General features: G+C 41.1%; 1 protein-coding gene across 1 annotated transcript in view; it reads right to left on the minus strand.

The window, feature by feature from the left end:
* Positions 1–21,231, minus strand: part of C4H1orf21 (chromosome 4 C1orf21 homolog) — a 216,821-nt gene extending 195,590 nt beyond the window's left edge. The window contains exon 1 of the mRNA XM_058539888.1: positions 20,923–21,231. The gene's annotated coding sequence lies outside the window, so the exon portion shown is untranslated. The remainder of the gene's footprint in view (positions 1–20,922) is intronic.
* Between the last annotated feature and the right edge of the window lie 375 nt (positions 21,232–21,606).

Consider the following 21,606-nt stretch of genomic DNA (forward strand, 5'->3'; position numbering starts at 1 on the left):
GTGCACACTTAACCGCTAAGCCACAGGGCCGGCCCCTTGGTTTCTTTGTCTTTATTAATGTGTTTCTTTAAGAAATCAACAAATAAGTACCTAAGCATCATTTATCCTGTATGAGATTTCCCCTACATGTTCCCCACCTGTGAGGATGCTCCCAAGCGTTACCCCAAGTCTGTAATTTATATCTTTAAGCACACATTCCTTACACAAGAAAACCCACTGCTGACAATCCCCACGGTGACATCCTCGTGCCTTAACAGTGGGGTAGTACTGTCTTCTTCTGAGTGGTAATTAAACCTAGCTTCATTGTTTCCTAAGATAATCCTTGTTTTAGCCAACAGGAATATTGAAAAATGGGGGTTAGGGAAGTAAAATAACTAAACTAAAAACACAGAAATACAAAAAGCACTCAACGATACCATCTTTGCCATGGAATCCATCTCATGAAAAAGCCACCTAGACTTCTACAATAAAGGAAAACAGAGTGGATGGTAAAGCCTCTACATCCCAGGTCTCTCTGAAATTTTATTCACTGATGAACAGCCATACCAAAGAGTTTCTAAATATTCAATCATCTCTGCATAACTTTAGGTGTCCCAACTATATGATCAGCACTGGGAGAGCATCAAATTAAGTTTTAAATCTCGCATCCAGGTCTGTAGCAGTGAGGCAAGCTTAGCGGGTTGAAGACAAATTTTAGCTCAAGACAGAAATAACATACAGAACCTGGTAACCTCTCATAATGAACTCAGGATGAGGCATTTTAAAAGAAATTCACATAACCAATAACTTTCAGTTATTCTTTAAGAAAAAGATAGCATTGAACTCTCCACACTCTAATCTGAAAGTAGCATGGGAAGCTGCCCAGTAGACATACTTTACTGCAAAGAGATAAATATTCTTAATTATTTTGCAATCATGAATAAGAGAGTAATGTCCCCTAGCCCATTTGCAGAAGAGCCCTCCAGAGCCTACAGAAAAGAAGCCAGCAGGTTTTCTAAGCCTGCTTAATGACCAAACCTGAAAACTAGATGTGACCTCAATGATTTTTGCATTTGATCATAAACTTTCCCATAAGCCACATATATTCTTGTTTAAGCTTCCATATATATTGAAACAAAAATATATTGGCCATAAAATACAGAGAATCAATTGGGCATTTTCTCCAAATTGGAAATATTTTGTTTATATTATCTCTGGAGGATTTTAGAATTGCCTGAGAGAAATAACTCTAGTTGATGCAGAGATTTAGGGGGAAAAATATTTTTGGCACATTAACCTTTCATTATGTCAGATAAAATTAATCCAAAATACACATTAGAAGAAAATCTGAGCAATGACGACACGTTATCATTCAAGACTGTCATATACCATTAGCCACCTTCCTCCACATAAAATTCGTTGTAATTCGTTGCGATTTACGGAAATATGTCCAATTGAATATGAACTGGCTTTCATTGTTGTTTCAATATTGCACACCAAACCCCAGGTTGCATCTAAGATATTTCTTGTGCTATTCCAAGTTTGGTCAAAATCATTCAACATGTTCAAAAGTTATGATGAAGGTATGAAATCCAAGATATCCACCTGAAAAACATCCTTGATCTCGGTGTAACTCTTCCTCCTAAGACAAATCCAACTTCCTAAAAATGTCTTTCCAGAAAGGTATCATTACCACAACATTGCTTCCAAAGCCATATTTCCTAGATAAACTATTCACTGACCTTTTATCTATTATAGTTCTTTTTTTCTTTTGCTGACCAGAACAATAAATTCTTTAAAAAGAAGAATCCTGCAGCATATTAGATATTATTTTAAAATTTAAGAATGGACACTTTATTTCTATTATATTGAAAAAATAAATTCCCTACTGTCCCTACGCTTTCTTCTCCATAGTCTATCACTTTTATTTCTCATAAGTTTGCCAATTTTTCATACTTTATCCCTATTCCTCTCTATGTCTTTCCCTGCCATTATACAAATTTATATAAATGTTTTGATTCTCTCCTGTTGGTAGCTACTCTGCAGTGCGGCTTGAGAAAACCCATAAATAAGAGCAAAGCCAACTGAGAGTATAGCTCAGAACAGCAAGATATTACTCAGTAACCCACAGAGAAGGGAAATGAAACAATGAATACCCCGAGCCCCTGGAGTCACTGTAACATTTAATTCAATTCAGCACGTATTTGTCGAGGCCTGCAGTGAACCAGGCAATGTGGTAGGTAGACAGTAAGCTACAAAGACCGCGTGGGCCATGTGGACCAAAGTCCTCACTCTGCAAAGAGTTATTAACTGGTGGTCTGTAAAGAGCTATTAATTCATGACTAACAGAGCTATGTTACTTTCCTCTTATTCTTTCTGTGTTAATTCACCAAGATCCATTACGAATCTGTTTATTTCAGTACAATACTTGAAAATGGGGCTGTGTTAAAAATCCACCTGCAGGTCATTTCCTGCAGTCTTCCCATCCCCCACCTCAAGCCCATATTCCACACCCCTAATGCATTCCATTACTACCTCATTTCATTTACTTCCTCCCCAACAATGTGAGGTGATTTTTTTCTACAAAGGCTAAAGATCAGAATCAATTCCAACACAAGAGCCTACTCACTGAAAAGTACCAATACAGCAGATTTCTGGCCCCTCAGATGTAACTCACCTGGACCAAAAAGACACTACAGCAAGTAGTTTAGCCAACTGCTGGCCTGAGGCCGTCTCAACACTACAAAACACGCCAAAGGAAACTTTCTTTGACAATCGAGTAAGAATGAAAAAAAAAAAGTGCTGAATAGGAAATGGAAATGTTGGAAACTACCCATATTTCACCTGCTCAGCTGAAATTACTCTTGGTAGTCTTGGTATAGAAAGAATGCTGACATCCACACCCACTAGGTCACTGTGAGAATGGCCATGTGATTAAGGCACAGACTTTGTTCCTAAATTTTCTGATGGAGCATTGTCAGAATTAAATAAAAGGACCCTAATTTACCATTTTTCTTATGCATGAGACTTCATCAGATTGGGATGCAAGAAAAGGTGGTGAAAACTGACCAGGCTTAAACAGCTTTTTCAAAGGTCAGACCATCCCCAGAGGGCGGTAAAGCCTTCAGGGGGACATGCCTTCACATTCTATCTACTACTTAGTGGCTCAGTGATTATGCCTATTTCTAAGTGCTTATCAGGGATTCCTCATTCCTCACCAACAACCAACACAGATAAAAATTCCTCCTCGATGATAAACATTTTAATTTATAGCTCCATTTAGCAAAGCTCCAGGCCCTAGCAAATGACCCAAATAATAACCCTTTGTTGATCTGGATTCCAAATAATGAATGATGAATGAAAAAAGAATCAAAGCAATAAAAAGTCCATTAGAGCAGTGTTTTCTCACTGATAGAAGGGGCCCACTGTTGAGACACAGAAGTCACTTCACAGGTAGGGCTTGTGAACAAGCACAAACTCTCCATACTCTCCATTCTGCTGCTGCAGAATAAATTCACTTTTTACCTTCTTTCTCTATTCATTCAGCTATCTGTCTAGTTAACAAAAAGTAATGTTTCAGTTCAGGCTTTTATGTCTGATTTGCAAATAAACTACCACCAACAAACATAAACCACTCCCCACTGCAATGTTACAATATTAACACACACTTTGTAGTTTTAATAGAGCAATTTTAATGTATTACCAATGCATTGAGTCATCTACCTACTCAGCAAGGAACTATTGAATTGCTACAATTTCTATTCAGGACACTTTTCTTATTCTTATCTGCCCAATCTCAGTATTATTATCATCGAGTCATTAATTCTCCTACAGCTTTTTCTTGTGTTGATCGTCTCAGGTAACAAGGTTAGTAAAAAGTGAAAATGAGAACTTAGACTCCCTGTGGCCCACCTGATGGTTTCTAAACTCTGATAGTGGAAGGTTATGGCTCCCTTTCTCACCTGATATCCATTAGCACATCTACTCTGGAATCCATATGCCCACGCAGTGCAAAAACCAGACCCCTGAGTCCTCTTCATCATGACTTCATCAGGACCTTATCGTGACTCTCAATGCAACGAAGAAATATAACTTCTTATTTTAGACTTCTTTACACTTGATAAAAAAGATAAATAGTCATGTCAAATAAAATGCTCGTTTGACATCCCAATAGCCATGAGTGATTTGCCGGAGACTTGGTACATTTCCTTAAATACCCCAGTCCCTCCTCTTCCCCTTAAAAAAAAAAGTAGCGTTATGCTTCAAAGGCAAGCAGGTAAGAGATTTATTAGAGCTATCAAAATAACCCAAGACAATGTATTTTATTTACTTCGGAGGGAAAATGGTGTTTGTGGATTTCTGAACTACCGTGCACGCATTTGTTTAATAGATGCATATATGCTACTAAGTGGAGGTGGCAGACAACAGAATGTGATCCAAGGGGAAGGTTTTGTTTAGCTTAGGAAGAAAATCTTACCTGAGAGATTTTCTGAGTTTTTCATATTAAATGTTACCAAATGCAGTTGTATTCATTCAATTATGGGAAATACCATTTAGGTACCTATTTAATTGTTTCCCACTCATTTTAGACATGTAAAATGTTATAGCCACACTTAGTTTCAGATCAAAGACTCAATTTCAAAGAGAAATGAGGGTGGGGGGCAGGGTGGAAAGGAGGACAAAACCCACTTAATCTCACGAACGCATCCAAATTTAGACCACGGCCTCTACGAGTTTCCTTACTCACTCACACAAATGCAGCCGGCCCATTAAAGCACAACGTGACAGAGTGAGGCTCAAGTCCTTCCTGAATCCTTTAAAGGAACAATCAGGAAAATACCGTCTGAATGCACTTCTGTAAATTACAAGGTTATCTTCAGGCTGTGTGGAGGAGACAAGCAGCACCAACTGGGCTGAATCTCCCTCATAATTCTGATCCTCTAGGCCATTTAACAAATAACCTGCCACAAGTTCTAATATAAATGTTATTTCCCAAAGAACAACACTTGATCACAGATATTAGTGTTTCTTTTCCCTCTCTTCCAAGGACATTACCCCCCCATCCCACCTTTGTGACTGACAACATCCAAGGTCCAAAGAGGAGCCCCCAAAAATCATTATTACAGGATCTAACCAAGTAGTAGAAAACCAACATGAATCCAGACACATTTCATTTCTGGATATACTCATTTTATTTCCTTGCTAATCACAGGAGTTTATTTGATTCTATTTGGTTCACATTTAACTTAGATATTATGATACCAAAAAAAGTGAAAAATCAAAACCCTTACAAGGGATTTTATCTTTACACAAAGCATCATAAAACTCTCATTTGAGATTATATGAGGGGAAAGTATTTTTCTTGACATTTGAACCTAAAGCAAACTTGGTAGAGATTCAAATATAATGAAAATACAAGGAAGATATAAAGATGGCTTCCGTATTATAAAAAGTATCCTCCTAGGGCTTGGAAAGGCACACATATGTCTACCGATCAGGAGATGAGATAGGGAGTCACCATCTTCACTTTTACACTAACCTTCTTGTTTCGATTAGAAAAATTTTTTTGCATATACGCTCCCTTGAAAGAGCAAGTGTAACGGCCCCCAGAGAGAGGCGCAGCAGCTTCAGGGCCGTCAGTCAGCTCCCAGGCTGAAGATGCACTAGTCGAAAGAGGAATGTACTACGGGACAGAGGTTCCAAGCAGCTCTGCCATAATTTCCACATAACTTCAGGAAGTTGCAATTCCTGAGTAAGCCAGATTCCCTAGCAACCAAACGCTCATTTGAATGCTCCTTCCCACCCTATCGCCTTCACAGGCTGTGTTCTCCCCTGAAAACACCAGTGGAAAGAAGGGGAAGTAGGAATGGGGGAATTTTGAAGATAAACATGATGTAACTTCAAAGCATCATCATCATTATTAGTGCTGGGTCTGATAATAACATGCCAAATAGCTCAGATAAAAGACCAGGGAATAAGTTTCATTTGCTGATATCACAATTTGGGATACATAAGGTAATTCTTGAAGAACCAAGGGGAAAAAAAGGTTTTAAAATTTTTTTAAAAATTTGGAGACATAGAGAACATATAATCTTAATGCCAGAAGGGAAAATGGGCTGCAAAGGTTTTGCACAGGCACAGTCAAGAGAGGTTTGGGGGTTCAGGCTAATCTTGAAGATGGAAAACTAAGGAAGGCTTCAAATCAGAAAACAAACAGAAACCCTGGCAGGTCTTCCATTGCCCAGTCAATCAAATTCTTTAAGGTTGCCAAGACTATGAAAGGCCATATCGCACAGAGGGGTAGAGAGCAACTGCTTAATGCTGCTCAAGAGAAGCAAACCTAAAACTGAAGTTAAAAATTCACGTAGACATTGTGAAGAACTACCACAAGACATTCAAAGATTTCCTTCTCTGAATTTTTAGGATAGAAATACTAACTTTCTAGGTTGGGCCTCCATTGAGCAAAGGGATAGATTAGCACCTGAACTTTTTTTTTTTTTTTTTTTTTGTGAGGAAGACCAGCCCTGAGCTAACATCCGATGCCCATCCTCTTTTTTGCTGAGGAAGATCGGCCCTGGGCTAACATCCGTGCCCATCTTCCTCTACTTTTTTATATGGGACGCCACCACAGCATGGCTTGACAAGCGGAGTGTCGGTGCACGCCCGGGATCCGAACCGGGGAACCCTGGGCTGCCGCAGCGGAGCGCGTGCACTTAACCACTTGCGCCACTGGGTGGCCCCTGAAGTTCTTAAAAAGATACTCTGGAATAGAAGTTGGGAACATGGCATTCAGGGCCAGACAAACCTTCATGAAAATCTCATCATGTATTTCCTGTGTTGACTTTTTGACATCCTGTATTTCCTGTGTGGCTTAACCTCTCTGAGCATCAGTTCATCAGTAACATGAAGATCATCATCTAATTCTTCATATGACTATCTAGATTAAATGAGTTAATATACATGCTGCATCTGGCATACAGCATATGTTTGATAAATGTTTGCTATTTATGATGTTGTCCCTTCAAAAATCTTCTCTCTCGGGGCCGGCCCCGTGGCTTAGTGGTTAAGTGAGTGCGCTCCACTGCTGGCGACCCGGGTTCGGATCCCGGGCTCGCACCGACGCGCTGCTTCTCTGGCCATGCTGAGGCTGCATCCCACATACAGCAACTAGAAGGATGTGCAGCTATGACACACAACTATCTACTGGGGCTTTGGGGGGAAAAAATAAATAAATAAAATCTTTAAAAAAAAAAAAAATCTTCTCTCTCTGAAAAAAAGTCTAAAATTGGCCATGAGGATATTTTGCATAAATGGTACAAAAAAATTACTTAAATGTCCAAGGATCCCATGATTCTCCCAGTAATTGTACCTGGTGATGTAACAGTCACCCGTGTGTGTACACCACACAAAAACATATTTCTTGCTGCCTGACCCAGACACTAAAAGCAAATCTCTGTCTTAACCATTCATTCAACAAACTAAAAAGTCATTGTCACTAAATAAGAAATGAAGAGAGTCAAGTGTTTCACATCTAACAGAAGTTTTTCTCAAGCATAAATTTAATTCCTTGAGTTTTGGGTTGCCTATTCCGAAGTCTGGGTTTTGTTGCTGTTGTTTTGCTTCTCTTTTGTTATGAAATAATCACATAGCACATGTGCAAGTTAATATATAAAAGCAAAAGAAATGTCTATGTACCTACCTACAGAACATTACAAGTACCTTTGAAGTCCCCTGTGTAGACCCTTCCTAATCACCCGCAGAAGTAACCACTATCCCCCTGCATTTTATGTTCATATTCCTTATATGTTTATAGTCTTCCCACATATGAATCAATCCTTAAACAACGTATTGCTTTAGTTTAGCATTTTTTGAATTTTACATAAATGGAATCACACAGTATTACTCTTCTTTTTTGCTTTCCACTCAACATTATGCTTGTAAGATTCATCCCTGTTGATATACACAGTTGTAGGTTACTCTCACTACTGTTTATTGTAAATAGACCACAATTTCTTTATTCAATATACTGTTGAATAAAGTGTTTGGCTATTAGGAATAGCATTGCTATGAACATTCTTACACATGTGTAGGAGTTTCTGTAAGGCAGTGCTTCCCAACCTTTCTCATAACCCAACTTATATAGAAAATGATAATATTAGAATGGCAACCTGAAGTTATTAGACACAACTGCTCCCACTGCAGGCTTGCGATCTGCTCTGCTACCTTGCTCTGCTATCCTGAAGGCTAAGTGAATCAGGAGACCATTTTACAAGGTATTCCAAACTTCCTTCCAAAATCATTATACCAATTTATACTGTCACCAGCATCATATGCATATTCCCTCTGCTCCACATCCTAGCCTAATGTTTGATGTTGACAGACATTTACCAATCTGGTAGGTATGAAATGGTTTTAACCAAGATTTTAATGTTAAAACATACCTCCTCTATGATTAAAACAGTAGGGTACTGGAACATGAAGGAACAGACCAATAGAATAGAATAAAAAATGCAGAAATACAGCCAATTAATTACTTATGGGAATTAAGTATATCATAGGGGCACATTTCAAATCAGTGGAGAAAAGATGGACTTTTTAATAAGTGGTTTGTGATATCCAGATAGCCATGCGGAAAAAAGAAAAAAACTGGATCCATTCCCCATACCATACACCAAAATAAATTCCAAATGGGTTACAGGTTTAAATGCTAATGATAAAACCACACAAGTACTAAAAGAAAGAAAATATGGGTGACTCTCTCTATAACTGTGCTGTCCAAAATAGTAGTCATTATCCACAGGTGAAAACTACAAGCACTTGGAATGTGGCTCGTGTGACTGAGGAACTGAATTTGCAATTTTAATTATTCTAATTAATTTAAATTGAAATTTAAAAATTGACAACTCAGTTATTGGAAAACTTTTATGTACATTTGGAACAACTTGATTATGTGAATTTACTTTTTCAACTGTAAATTTTATTAAGTCTAAATACAGATCAAGTATTTACAATGAAAATTTAGTGACTAAATTGAGATGTGCTACGGTATAAAACTTTACACATCAGTTCTCGAAAATTTAGCATAAAACTATGTAAAATATGTCATTAATAATTTTAAAATATTGATTACTTATTGAAATGATAATATTTTTGATATATTGGATTAAATAAAATATATTATTAAATTAACTTGACCTGCTTCTTTTCACTTTTTAAATGTGGCTACTAAAATTTACATATGTGGTTCATATTATGTTTCTATCAGACAGGGCTGCTCTACAATCTAGAAGAAAATTTTTCCATATCATGATTCAAAACCCAGAGGCAATTAAGAACAAGACTGATTGTAACAGACTATATCAAAGAAAAAAACTTACATTAAAAAAACTGTAATCAAAGAAAAAAGACAAATGATAAACTGGGGAAAAAACTGTCAAAAATTAGGAATAATATCTCTAATATATAATATTCCTAATATATAAGAAACTTCATAAAATAAAGGGAAAAAAGACAACTTAAAAGACTTCACCCTATAACAATGGGCAAAAAATAAGAACAGACAATTCACAGAAAAAGAAATGCAAACAGCCCCTAAACATATGAAAAGGAACTCAAGCTAGCTCATAATAAAAGAGATGCAAATTAAAATTACACTAGAGTATCATTTCTCACCATTTAGATGGCAAAGACCCAAAGGTTTTTTACAACCTATCTACTGGTGAGACTGGGGGATGAAAGGCACTCTCATACTCTGCTGGTGGACATATAAAATTGTATAGCACCCACAAAAAGGGCTGCGGTAATATCTAGCCAAACTGAAAATGTATTTATCCTTTGATCCAGCAATCCCACTTCTAGGAATCTATCTCCAATATAAACTGGCAAGAATACGAACATAAATATTCACAAGGCTGCTCCCTGCAGCACTGTTCATTCAGCTGTCCATTTAGTTAAGGAAAAATAAAATTTCAGTTAGGCTTTATGTTTGATTTGCAAATAAACCCCCACCAATGAAAACGAATCATTCCCACTACAATGTAAGAGTGAAAGATTGGAAATAACCATATATCCAAATGAATCAAGTTTGGCATACACAATGGAGTCTCTGCAGTTGTAAAACACAAGAAGAAATCTTTATATATGGCTCCAGAATGATCTCTGAAATACACTAAGTGCAAAAAGCAAGGTGCAGAACTACAGTATGCTACCTTTCTTCTAAGAGGGAAGAAATGAAGATATGTTTGCTTACGTTAAACAGAAGCAATATGCGTATATGCATATATGTAAATATATACATACATATATGTCATAAATACATATGTACACAAAAACATACCGATACACATACATATGCATATATCCATATCTCAGTAGCTAGATATACATACATACATATTTTCCTAACTCTGTCCACTTGAACACACCTGAAAACAATAACCAGCCCAGAGGCAATGAGAAGCCCTAACACCGGACTGTGGTCTCTAAATACCAATTACCACTAAAAAGATCTGGGGCAGGAAAAGTACTAAATAAGTCTGAAATATCTTGTTATACCAGAAAGTAAAGATGTCATCAAAGACCACTACAGTCATGTCTAAAGGATTCAATTTAAAGAGTCTCTGGCAGGCCAAAGATAATTTGAGCTTCAAAAGAAATAACTGCAAGGGATCGAAACACATCCATGAGTTCATAATAATACTTAAAAAAAAGAACCTCATTGGTTTTTTTTGGAAGATGCTAGAAAATCAACTCATTATTCTGCACATTATTTAAAATAGAAGGAATAAAACCGAGCATTAATTTTCCTATATGAACTGTACCCTGAGGTAACCAAATAATTGATGTAGTTAATTTCTTCTTGATAGAAAAACTCCAGCTAACAAGTGCAGAAAGGATGACAGAATACCATCATTTTACAACCCTTACTGAAAGAACAGATCTAGGCAATGATCATCAACGGTTTTTAAGGGCCTGAGGAAACTTGGTGATGGAAAGATCAAGGTGACAACACCTAAATTCACTGGTCAGTCTTAATCTCACAAAAGAAACGACAAGAAGGCATGTAGGCCTCCTGATGTGATGTAATGGGAAGTACGTAACACTTTCTCTGATGTACTCTTGCCAAACTATCTGATCGAGCCTCCAGCCTAGACCACACTACCAGTTTACAGGAAATACAGGAAATAGAAGAATTTAGCGAAGAACATCAAGAAAGAAGAAGCAATCAACAAACTACAGATTGCAGGGAATCTTATAGGACAAATCCCTGCTTCTTCAACAAATAAACTGCTAGGGAAGAAAAAGGATAGGGAAAAATAGAGAAAGGAAGCCTATAAATAAAGACAGATGCATATCTCAGGTGTGAAAATTGTCTGAATCCTGAAGGTAACAAATTAATCATTAAAAAAACTTATGGGCCAATCATGAAAATTTGGTTTCTGACTGTATATTTGATATTATGGAATTATCGTTAACATTTTGTAGGCACGATAATGATATTGTGGTTATGTTAAAAGAAAAAAATGTTCTTATCATTTAGAAATATAATCTAGTATGTACAGACAACATGACATAATGTCTGTGATTTGCTTCAAAAAGAGCCAGTTGGTGAAGGGAAGGGAATGTGTGTGTGTGTGGCAGGAACAGCAGGGGGGTATGGAGAAAACAGAATTGGCCAGAGTTGATCATTAAAAGCCTGACCTTAGAGTTGGAGAGCCTGGATTTCAGTCTCAGCACCACCACTTATTGGCTACAAGACCTTGGTCAAGGTCCTAAGGACGCTGAGCCTTAGTTCTTCCTTATCCATAAAGTAGAGATAATAGTAGGTTTTTCATAGTGTTGTAAGCATTAAAGATAACGCACGTAATGTATTTAGTTTAGCACAGTACCCGGGCACAGAGTAAGCACCTAATACATGTCAGCTTTTATTACACTATTGTCAATTACTATCATTGTTATTCAAGATCACCAAGCTAGAGTTAGGAGGTAGTGGCACTGGGACAGAATCTTCTGAATCCAAAGCCCATGTTCCTTCCAACACATTATGATGCCGCCCCCACCTCCTCCCTGAGTCTCTCAGTGGAGACTGAGAAAAAGTAACAATCATACTCTGCAATACCAGTTTCTATTTACACTACAAATCTTTAACGACATTGCTACTCAGCCTGGCTTCTGGAATCAGCAATCCTTTATTACAATGTTACAACTTATGTGTCCTTAATGTTGACGGCTCCTCATCTGGTGAATGTAAATACTCAAGTATTTTAACCCCCTCATAAATCAATATGCACACTCACAAATTCACAATGATTAAACATTGTGCTATTTTGTCATGCTCCCAAAACATGGCCTCAAATTTTTACTACATTGGGTACTGGCATAAATTATATAAGGCAAACCTCAGAATCCCAACATATAAAAGTAACAAAGTGATAAAACATCAAACTTTGCATGCAGTACAAGCTAATATAATATTACAATGCTAAATATCCATATCTTGATATCTCCTATAACGTAAATATTTCCACTTTTATTCAATAACAGAATTACAAATTCTGAGAAAACCTCTTCAATACTATTTTACTTCTTCATGCACAATTCTGACCACATGCCAATTCTGTTCTCTCCCTGACACCATGCTTGCCTGGTTCTCCTGCCTCTATGAAAGGCTGCACTTTTCAGTCTCCTTCACTATCCTTTTCCATCCGCAGCCCTTAAAGGTCGGTATTCCTCTTTACTCACTGTTCGGTTTTCTTCTTCTGCTTACTTTCCCTGGGCAACCTCAAGCCAAACCACATAGCTTCAACCACCACATTTACAAAAACTCTCCTTCACTCATTCATTTATTCATTTGTTCATTCATTCAACAAATATGTGCTGGGCCCCAATTGTGTGGTAGGTGTTCTGGGGATACAAGAGGATTAAAGATGTAGTCTTGCCCTGACGGGGGGTGGGGAGGGTGTTTCAGTATTTGAAGAATTATAAAGATAAATGTGCAATTATAAAAGTGGTAAGTGCATGCAGGCAAGGTGCATGGTGCAGTAAGAAGACAGAATAGAGATCTCTAACCTCATCTTAGTGATTAGGGAATGATTCCCTAAGAAAATGATGACTGAACTGAGATCAAACCCATAATTCTGTCCCAAATCTCTCTTTTGAATTCTAGACCAAAATTTCAATCTATCTCCATCTAAAAGAATATAAGCACCTAAAACTCAACATACTCCAAACTGAGTTATCTTTCCTCCTAATGCCCGGATTCCCCATCTCAGAGAAAGACAGTATGATCCACCCAGAAATTTTGCAATTATCCTTTACGCCCTTCTTCACTCTTCATTCCCAATTTCTCACTGACTCCTGCCAATTTTGCTTCCTAAATACCTCCCCTATCTGTCCCTTTTCTCCATTTTCAGGCATCAGTTCCCATCATCTCTTACTGAGTTAGTACCAGAGTTCACTTGCTCTGACTCCAGTCTCTGTCCCCCTCCAGTTTCTTACTCACACTCATGAAGGAACCATCTATCGTGCAAATTATGTCTCTCCTGATTACAATCTTTCAATGCCTCTCACTGCTTATGTTGTGGGCAATAAGTCCAAACTCTTTACTAAGAAGCCTTGCGTAGCTCATCAGTCTCATCTCTCACTGTGCTCCATCATACGTGGAAACTCCAGCCACAATGACCCACACCCACACGTCTCCACGTTGTGTATCCTCTGCCTGAAATTCCGTACTTCATCTTCCATCCGCCCCCAAACCCCTGTATCCTCAATGCCAGTCTGTGAACTAGTCTACGAGTCCACAGTAAAATGAGAAAAATAAAGTTATCAAACCAATGTCAGTCCCCCAATATTTTTGGAAATGTAAACAAGACCCTGGAGGTCTCTTGTATAGCTTTTGAGGGTCATCCCAAATACCTCCTCCTCTGTGAAGCCTTCTGTGACTTCTCTATGTTGAGGAATCATATAATTTATTGTCCAAACTGGGAGACTTTTGAGGGCAAAGAGGATGCTGTTAATAACTATGTCAAATAACGGGCATAGACCAGGACTGTCCCAGAGAAACCAGGGTCCCCGGTCAGCCTTCCTGTAGACACAGTTGGCTGCTTTCTTCCCTCAACTCCCAAAGCACCTTTGTCTATTCACCACGTATCGCATGATATGCATTTGCATGTCAATTCCTACGCTTGTCTGAGAATTCCACAAAGGCAGGGCCAGGCCTTTTTATCTGTATCTCCAGCATCTCTCCAGTGCCAGGCACAGAAATGACACAAAGTGTCATCAACAAGAGTAAATGTTTGTTTAATAAATTATCTGAGTAAGAAAGATTAGATGCCTTAACCTTGGCCAACAAAGGAATTAAAAAATTTCCCATTATCTTTTCTTATTCCAGACTATACTTTTTCATCTGGTTAAAGAGTTTTAAATGGGAGCAAGGTCTTTACAGAGAAAAATTCCAAGCCTCAGACCAATGACCAGCTGTCAATCAATCAACAGCTACTTACTTACCAGAATATACTCTTAAGGCCCAGTGGCATGATAGAAGAGCTTTTAATTTGGTAGGGTGACAAAAAATACATAACTGAAAATCAAAACTGATAATGAAATAAAATAAGTAAACATCAAATAATTGTTACAGGAGTTCATGGAAAGCAAGAGAGAAACCACTCTAATGGTCAGAAAAGGGGCTCCCCAGAGGAGGTGGGATTTGAACTGAGACTTGAGAAAGGGCTTGGACCTTAAGAGGAGCAGCAAAAGGGAGGAGATCTCCAAGCAGGGTGGGGGTGGGTGGTGGAGAGGTCACCAAGGGTAAGCAGATTTGTTTTGAGAGCTGTATCTAGACTGTCATGGATTCCTGGCACATAAATCAGAACATCTGAATTTTCAGCAAATATTAAGTAACTCAGAAAGGTTCCTGGATTCTCACCTCCTTCATCAAAATAGTAATAGTACCTGCCTGAGACATATAATGAGATCTATTTGCTTATTCCTTTATAATCTTTTAACTGTAAGAACTGTTACAAAATTATCTTAGGAAAATTGCTTTTGGCAGAACTTTCCGTAGAACTGCTGAAGTCACCCCTTGGCATATATTAATTATCTGTGTCTTTGAAAAGTTCTCTGCAAACCACAGCCTGACAGCCTGCAGCACTCCTTACTCTACACCTGGCCTTTCAATCTTCTCGTGAAAGAAATCATAGTGTTAATACAGGGGCCCCAGTGCACTGAGAACAACCATGCGTAGACCTCCTTGGCAACTCTGGGGGTCAGGGAGAAGCTTTCAGGAGCAGCTGCTATACACACTGCATCTCTTGGGTTGTTGAACGTGTCTCCGCTATACCACCTGTATCTGTGATGATGGGTATGAAAAATGTCCCCACACTCCTGCAAAGACTACTACTTCTCATTCCCCTTTCCCTATCTAGCTTGGGCGGGGAAAACCACAAGTCACCAAGTGAGGTGGAATATGTGCTAACATACAGTTTAACAACGAACTGAAACTAGTGCAATATTGACCACACTCAAATAAAACATAGATCCAGCAAAGAAAGAGAATTCTTACTTTCAAACCATTCTCCCCGCTCTGCTTTAAAACACCTTCTTCCAAAAGCCCCAAAGCACTCCGGATATTGCATAACTACTGTTAGATCTACTTTTGAAGCACAGTTTTATTAAAAGACCAATCCAAGTTTGTATGTAATGAGTGGACAGTATATGTTTTTCCAATGGTAGTCCTTAATTTAATACTTTTTCTCCCACTGACCCTACCGATAGGGTCAACATAGGGGATAAATTATAGGGGAAACCAACAATGTTCGGCCTTAGCTAAGGAATCTTTGCTTGGCATAAACGTGTCCCAGGAGCTTATAAAATTTTCATGGAGAGCAGTAAAACCACAACAAGTGAGAAAAAATTTGGTTCAAGCTACAGTACTATTTATTTAACCAACATTTATTTAACCAAAGGAGGAAAAAAAAATAAGGTAATGAGGATGAAATTAAATAAACCATTCTAGTTCTCTGATTAGTAAGTAGATTTTGGTATACAGGAAAGCCTTTCAATGGTGCTCTTATGAAAATCTCTGAAACGCTTTCCAAGATTTGTTGTCCAAATCTTTAAAAATAACAATAATCATTGAGATATTTCCTTTATCTATTATCCAACATAGGATGTAATAGCTAAGTAAAGTGAAGAAGCAAAGTACTTCAGCTATTATTAAACAGCTTGAGAGCCTTAAAAAGTCAAAAATGGAGTGGAATCAAAAGTGAAAACAAAGGCAGAAAGATCCCTGAACTTGGGAGTGCTCCAATTCCATTTTTCTGCAAGGTACAAAGCATGGAGACTTCAACTCATGCACGCCACACACACATGTGCTGCGATGGTGCGAGCCCGTGAAACAGGCAGAGGCAGGTACAGGCTGAGGACCTGAAGGCTGGAGGGAGAGGGGGGTGGGAGGAATAAGGGAGGGTCGGGGCAAAATAGGACAAGGAAGAGGGCCCCCGAGGGCAGAAGGGAGAAGCTGGCGGGAAGCAGGAAGTCTACGCTAGAGCAGAGAAGTGGGAGGAGGCAGAGGGAAAGTGGGCCTGCAGATACAGTTAAACAACTGGAAAAGATCATTCTGACACATAAAACCCAAGTCTTGCAGGCAATGGTAAGATGGTGGGATAAGAAACAGGAGGGTCTTTGGACGAAAATCGGTGGGATGGAAAAGCTTCAGAAAGGATAGGAGGTGAAATGGACATTTCGCAAAGGAGTAAGGTCAAAGGCAGCCCAAAGAGAGAGAACAGATGTAGGGGCAGAGCCACAGGACACTGGCAGCCTGGGTGAGCTCCCTGCCCCAGACAGGTCTCCACTTGGCTTGTTTTAAGTCATTTTAGAGGAGCAGCAGTGAATACTGAATTACTGCCTCCGTTGGGGAAATCCAGTAAACCAAGAGGTGGGCTACCTGAGCTTGCCCAGGTCGTCTGCCCCACTGCTTGATCCAGGCACATCCTGGGAGAGATGCCTGCAAGGAAAACCCTGAGTGCTATGGCCTCAGCACAACGTCAAGTAAGACAGGGAACGTGAAAGGCCTTTGAAAACCAGAAAGCACCCTATAAATATGAGGCATTGTTATTCACTGAACCCCTTCGACAAAAAAGATAAAGACCACAGTCAACAATCATGAGTGAAGAAATGTTTGTCAAACGTGAACATTATACATAGTCCAAATCAAGACGCCCTAACTAGAAATTCCAGTAATTTGAGAGGACATTACACCTGGTATGTTTACATTCCTGTCAAATATTTTTCAACACTTAAAAATCCTACCTGAGGGCCGGCCCCGTGGCGTAGTGGTTAAGTGCCAGCGCTCTGCTGCTGGCGGCCCAGGTTCGGATCCCGGGCGCGCACCAACGCACCGCTTGTCAGGCCATGCTGTGGCGGCGTCCCATATAAAGTGGAGGAAGATGGGCACAGATGTTAGCCCAGGGCCGGTCTTCCTCAGCAAAAAGAGGAGGATTGGCATGGATGTTAGCTCAGGGCTGATCTTCCTCACACACACACACACACACACACACACACACACACACACACACACACAATCCTACCTGAGGATTATATGGAGCATAATATGGAGCTCTTAATAAATTATCCTACTAATTTATTAAAATGGAAGTCCACATCTAATGTATTTCCAAGGAGTTTTTTGACACGTTACAGATTTAACTAATTAGGTTAATTCCATTCAATTCAATCCCCCATTGAGTGACTTCCAAGTGCAAGGTAGCGTGTGGCTGCTGTGGGGGTTATGGAGATGAACCAAAGAGCCTGCCTTCCAGTAGCTTGGTCAATTAATCTCAGTTTCCATTTCAGATTGGGGAAGCCGCATCTCCTTCCTCAAGAGTACAGAGAAAGCAATCTTTACATGATGTGACTAGCCTACAGCCTAGGAAATCATTTTCCAGGAACACATTTAATAAAAAAAAAGGAAAGGAACTTCTTAATACCTGGTGACTGCAGACACTGTTTTGGGTTCATTTCCATGTTCATCCTAGCCCAGTTTATATCCAACCACTCCTGTCATAATTGCATAACCACAGCATGTCAAGTTGTTTCTTGTTGCAACTGTAACTTGTAAAATTAAACTTCAGAACTGAGAGAGTCAAGCTAAATAATTACCTACTTTAAAAATATGTATATATATAATTTACATGTCACTTCACATAAGCTCTTGAAATATGATCTCTAAAAGTCACAACTGTCACCAGTTTTTAAAATACAGTTTCAGTGTTGCAATCCTCCCTGCATACAGGCCCTACTCCTGTCTTCTCAGTGTCCTAAGCAGTATTTTATACTGGTCTGTAGCACTCTGCTTTTCACATTTTAACGAGAACCTAATTAATCACAACTTTTACTTCTCCCATGCTATGGGACTTCTTAAGTTCTAAGACGAACCACAAAATGGCCAAAAATGCACTTGTTTGTGCCCCGTATGGCTCCAAGTTGTACTGATATGTTCATGTGAGGCTGGTGATACTTATCACACTTAGGACCCTCTGTGAATGAGTCTCCTGCCCTAACAGGAGGTGCCATGACACTCCCTCTCCCAGCCTGGAGTGTCTCATTCTCTGACAGAAAATATCCAGTATAAGGAGGCCACTAAGAGCCTGGAGCAAGCCAGGATGCAACATTCAAGGATTGCCTGGTCAAAAATCCGACACAGTGCTGAGGCACCATCAGCCTGGAAATGATACTCATAATGGAGCAAACGACCTTCCTCCTTGGTAGGTTTCTGAATCAGTCACAGCAAACAGTACCAATTAACAAACAAGCTCTTGATTTATACCTTGTGATTCTTCAAGAAGCTCAAACCACTTCAGACAGTGGCCTATTAATTCCCAGAAATCCATGTTAGATGATAAAGTGAGATGGGGGGCAAGAGAGTAAAGGATAAATTACTTTACTTTCACAAGAAAACAAAATTATCAGTTCTCTCAACCAGTGAAACTGAGTCAGTGTTGAAGAGAGAAGTGGAGAGCTCAAGGTCCTTCTGGGATGAACTTTTAACATCGGATATAAGACCTCCCTACCAATCAAGTCCCTTTTTCTTGGCAAATATGCCCAAATGGAGATAAGCTCGACAACAGAAGCACCGCCTTCTCCTCGGGCATGTAGTCATCCTACTGCTGAGTTCACTCGTCTTTGTTGCTCTTCCTAGTAGCCCTCCAGAGCTGTTCTCTGAACCCAGTCTGCACAGCAGGAAACACTCGGGGAGGTTACATTTCAATGCTGCATTTCTGATGGGTAAAGTGCTAGTTTCAGCACTGGTTTAATGCAGATAAAAACACTCCGTTGTCCTATCACTGGCACTTCCTACTTTATAAGGAGCAAAACAAAAATAGGGTGATCAAGTCTAAATTAATTTCCATGTCTGTTCAACTGCATTTCCAAACAGTCAACAAAGAACATGTTCTATTGATCCTACAATCCAGCTTCAGAAGGATGAAAAAGGAGAAAAAAACCCAAATTGAGCATCTTGGACTTCTCCCCCCAAGAGAGCTAAAGCAGCCCAGGCCCACTCTACCTACGATTTTTCCTATCCTGGTACATCCCAGTTCTACTAAACCAAAACGTTTCTTTCATTAGGCAGAAGGTGATCCCATCCCCCGGAGTAGGGAAGTGTTCATAACATCTGTGTAATGAACCTGTCACTTCCTCAAACAGTCCATACTGTTTCCTTAAAAAAAAAAAAAAGTACTACATGGAATCCATGGTGTGTCACCCCCCTCCCAACTTCTGAGTCAGAGCATGTGTGTCTTTACTGAGGTTTGGGTCACCAGGGTGTATCACTTTCAGAGTTGCTCCAATAGCTGAACTTATGGCCGTCTTCCAGCCACACACAACATAAGCACTATCTATTTTAAAACAATTTTCCTAACCCACATGCGATGGAGGATACCTCATACATAGGTCATTAACTTCCTACTGGAAGCAAAACACTTCTATTTCAAACTGTGCTTGTCATCTCTCAGGATTAATGCGTGTTTATGTGTATATATTTTTATCTTTGACCATGCAACTCTTGGAGCAAAGAAAGCCACCCCAAATTTTACCAACGTGCCTGAGCCAATTCAGAGCTTTAGAAGAGGAATGAATGAGAGCCCTTAAGTCCGGGGACTTCTCTCACACAAACAGTTTAAGTGAAAGAAAAAAAAAAAAATCTCTCCGTAGAGAGAGGAGGAGGGTGGATGATGGGGGAAGGACGCTAAGCAGCAGACCAAAGGCAGCCGCGGCGGCCGCACTTCGCGAACTGCCTGCAGAGGGGAGTGAAATCTTTGCCTTGTACAATAACCAACCACCCTCTGGCTGCCTCGCAGGGGCACGAATAATAAATACATCGAGGTGGGCAAACAGATGCACCGAGACAAGCCACCCCACAGAGGTCAAAACTTCAGAAATCCCGGGGATCACGGCACCCACACAAACACATCAATCAATCGGAGCAGGAGAAGGGACTTGGAGACTTAGCAAAGGATTCTGAATTTTGTTTTTTCTTTCAAGCTCTGGCTTGCAAAGTACGGCAGCTAAAGGCAAAGCTAGAGAGGAGCAGGAAGGCTGAGGGCGGCGGGGGTGCGGGTGGGAAGGGAGGGGTGTCTAACACCAGCCACCCAGGCCTCAATGTGACGAAAGTCGTCAGCAGCCCCAACAGCATCCCAGCCCCTCCGCCCCAGCAAGCAGACGCCCCCTGGAGCTCCCCCCACCCCAGCTTCCGTCCCTTGCAGCCCCACCGGCCCCGCACCAGCTGCAGCCCCGGCAGCGCCACGACCGCGGCTCCCATCCCTTCCGCGCGGCAGACACCCCGCAGGCCTCCCTCCCAGCCCAGCCGGGCAAGCCGGGGGAACCGAGCCGGGGCGGGCTGCGCCGCCAACTCCCCCCGCCCCAGGGCTGGCGATGGCTCACGCTTACCTCGGGCGCTCGCGGGGGGGCTGAAGGTGGCAAGCCTCCCGCCCCCCGCCCTTTTCTTCCTTGCCTTTTTTCTTCCTCCCTTCTCCTCCTCTTCCTCCACCTCCCCACAGTGTGTCCGGGTCTCCCTCTCCTCCCAGCTGCTTGAGGTAAAAGCCGAAAACCCCGGAGCCCGGCCGGCGTGGGTGCGTGCGGGAGGCGGCGGCGCGCGGCCAGCTCTCCAGAAACTGAGCGCGGCGCGCGGCTCCCAACTAAAGTGTGAAAGAAGCGGCGGCCGCAGCGGCCGCGGCGCGGAACGTCCCCCCGGGAGTGGGCAGGGAGCGAGCGGGAGCTGGCGGGGAGCGAGCGAGGGAGGGGACCGGGAGGGAGGGAGGGAGGGAGAAGAGGAGGGAGGGGACCTCCTCGCCCAGTCACTCACTCGAGGGGCGGGGGCAGCCAGACACTCCCCCACCGCCAGGCCCTCCCCGCGCAGGGCTCCCGCGCGCGTCCCGCTCTCCTCCCCCGGGGAGGGGCCTGCGGAGGCCGGGAGGGCGCAGAGACCCAGGGTGGAAGGGACCGGGCGAGCGGGCGAGCGAGGCTGCCGGGGCTGCAGGGAGGGAAGGAGGGCGAGGACGGGTGTGTGTGTGTTTGTGTGTGTGCGCGCGCGCACGTTGTGCCGGCGGGCCAGCGGGAGGGGGGACCCCGGCG

Source organism: Diceros bicornis, chromosome 4 (genome assembly GCF_020826845.1).
Source record: "Diceros bicornis minor isolate mBicDic1 chromosome 4, mDicBic1.mat.cur, whole genome shotgun sequence".
NCBI classification, from domain to species: Eukaryota; Metazoa; Chordata; class Mammalia; order Perissodactyla; family Rhinocerotidae; genus Diceros; species Diceros bicornis.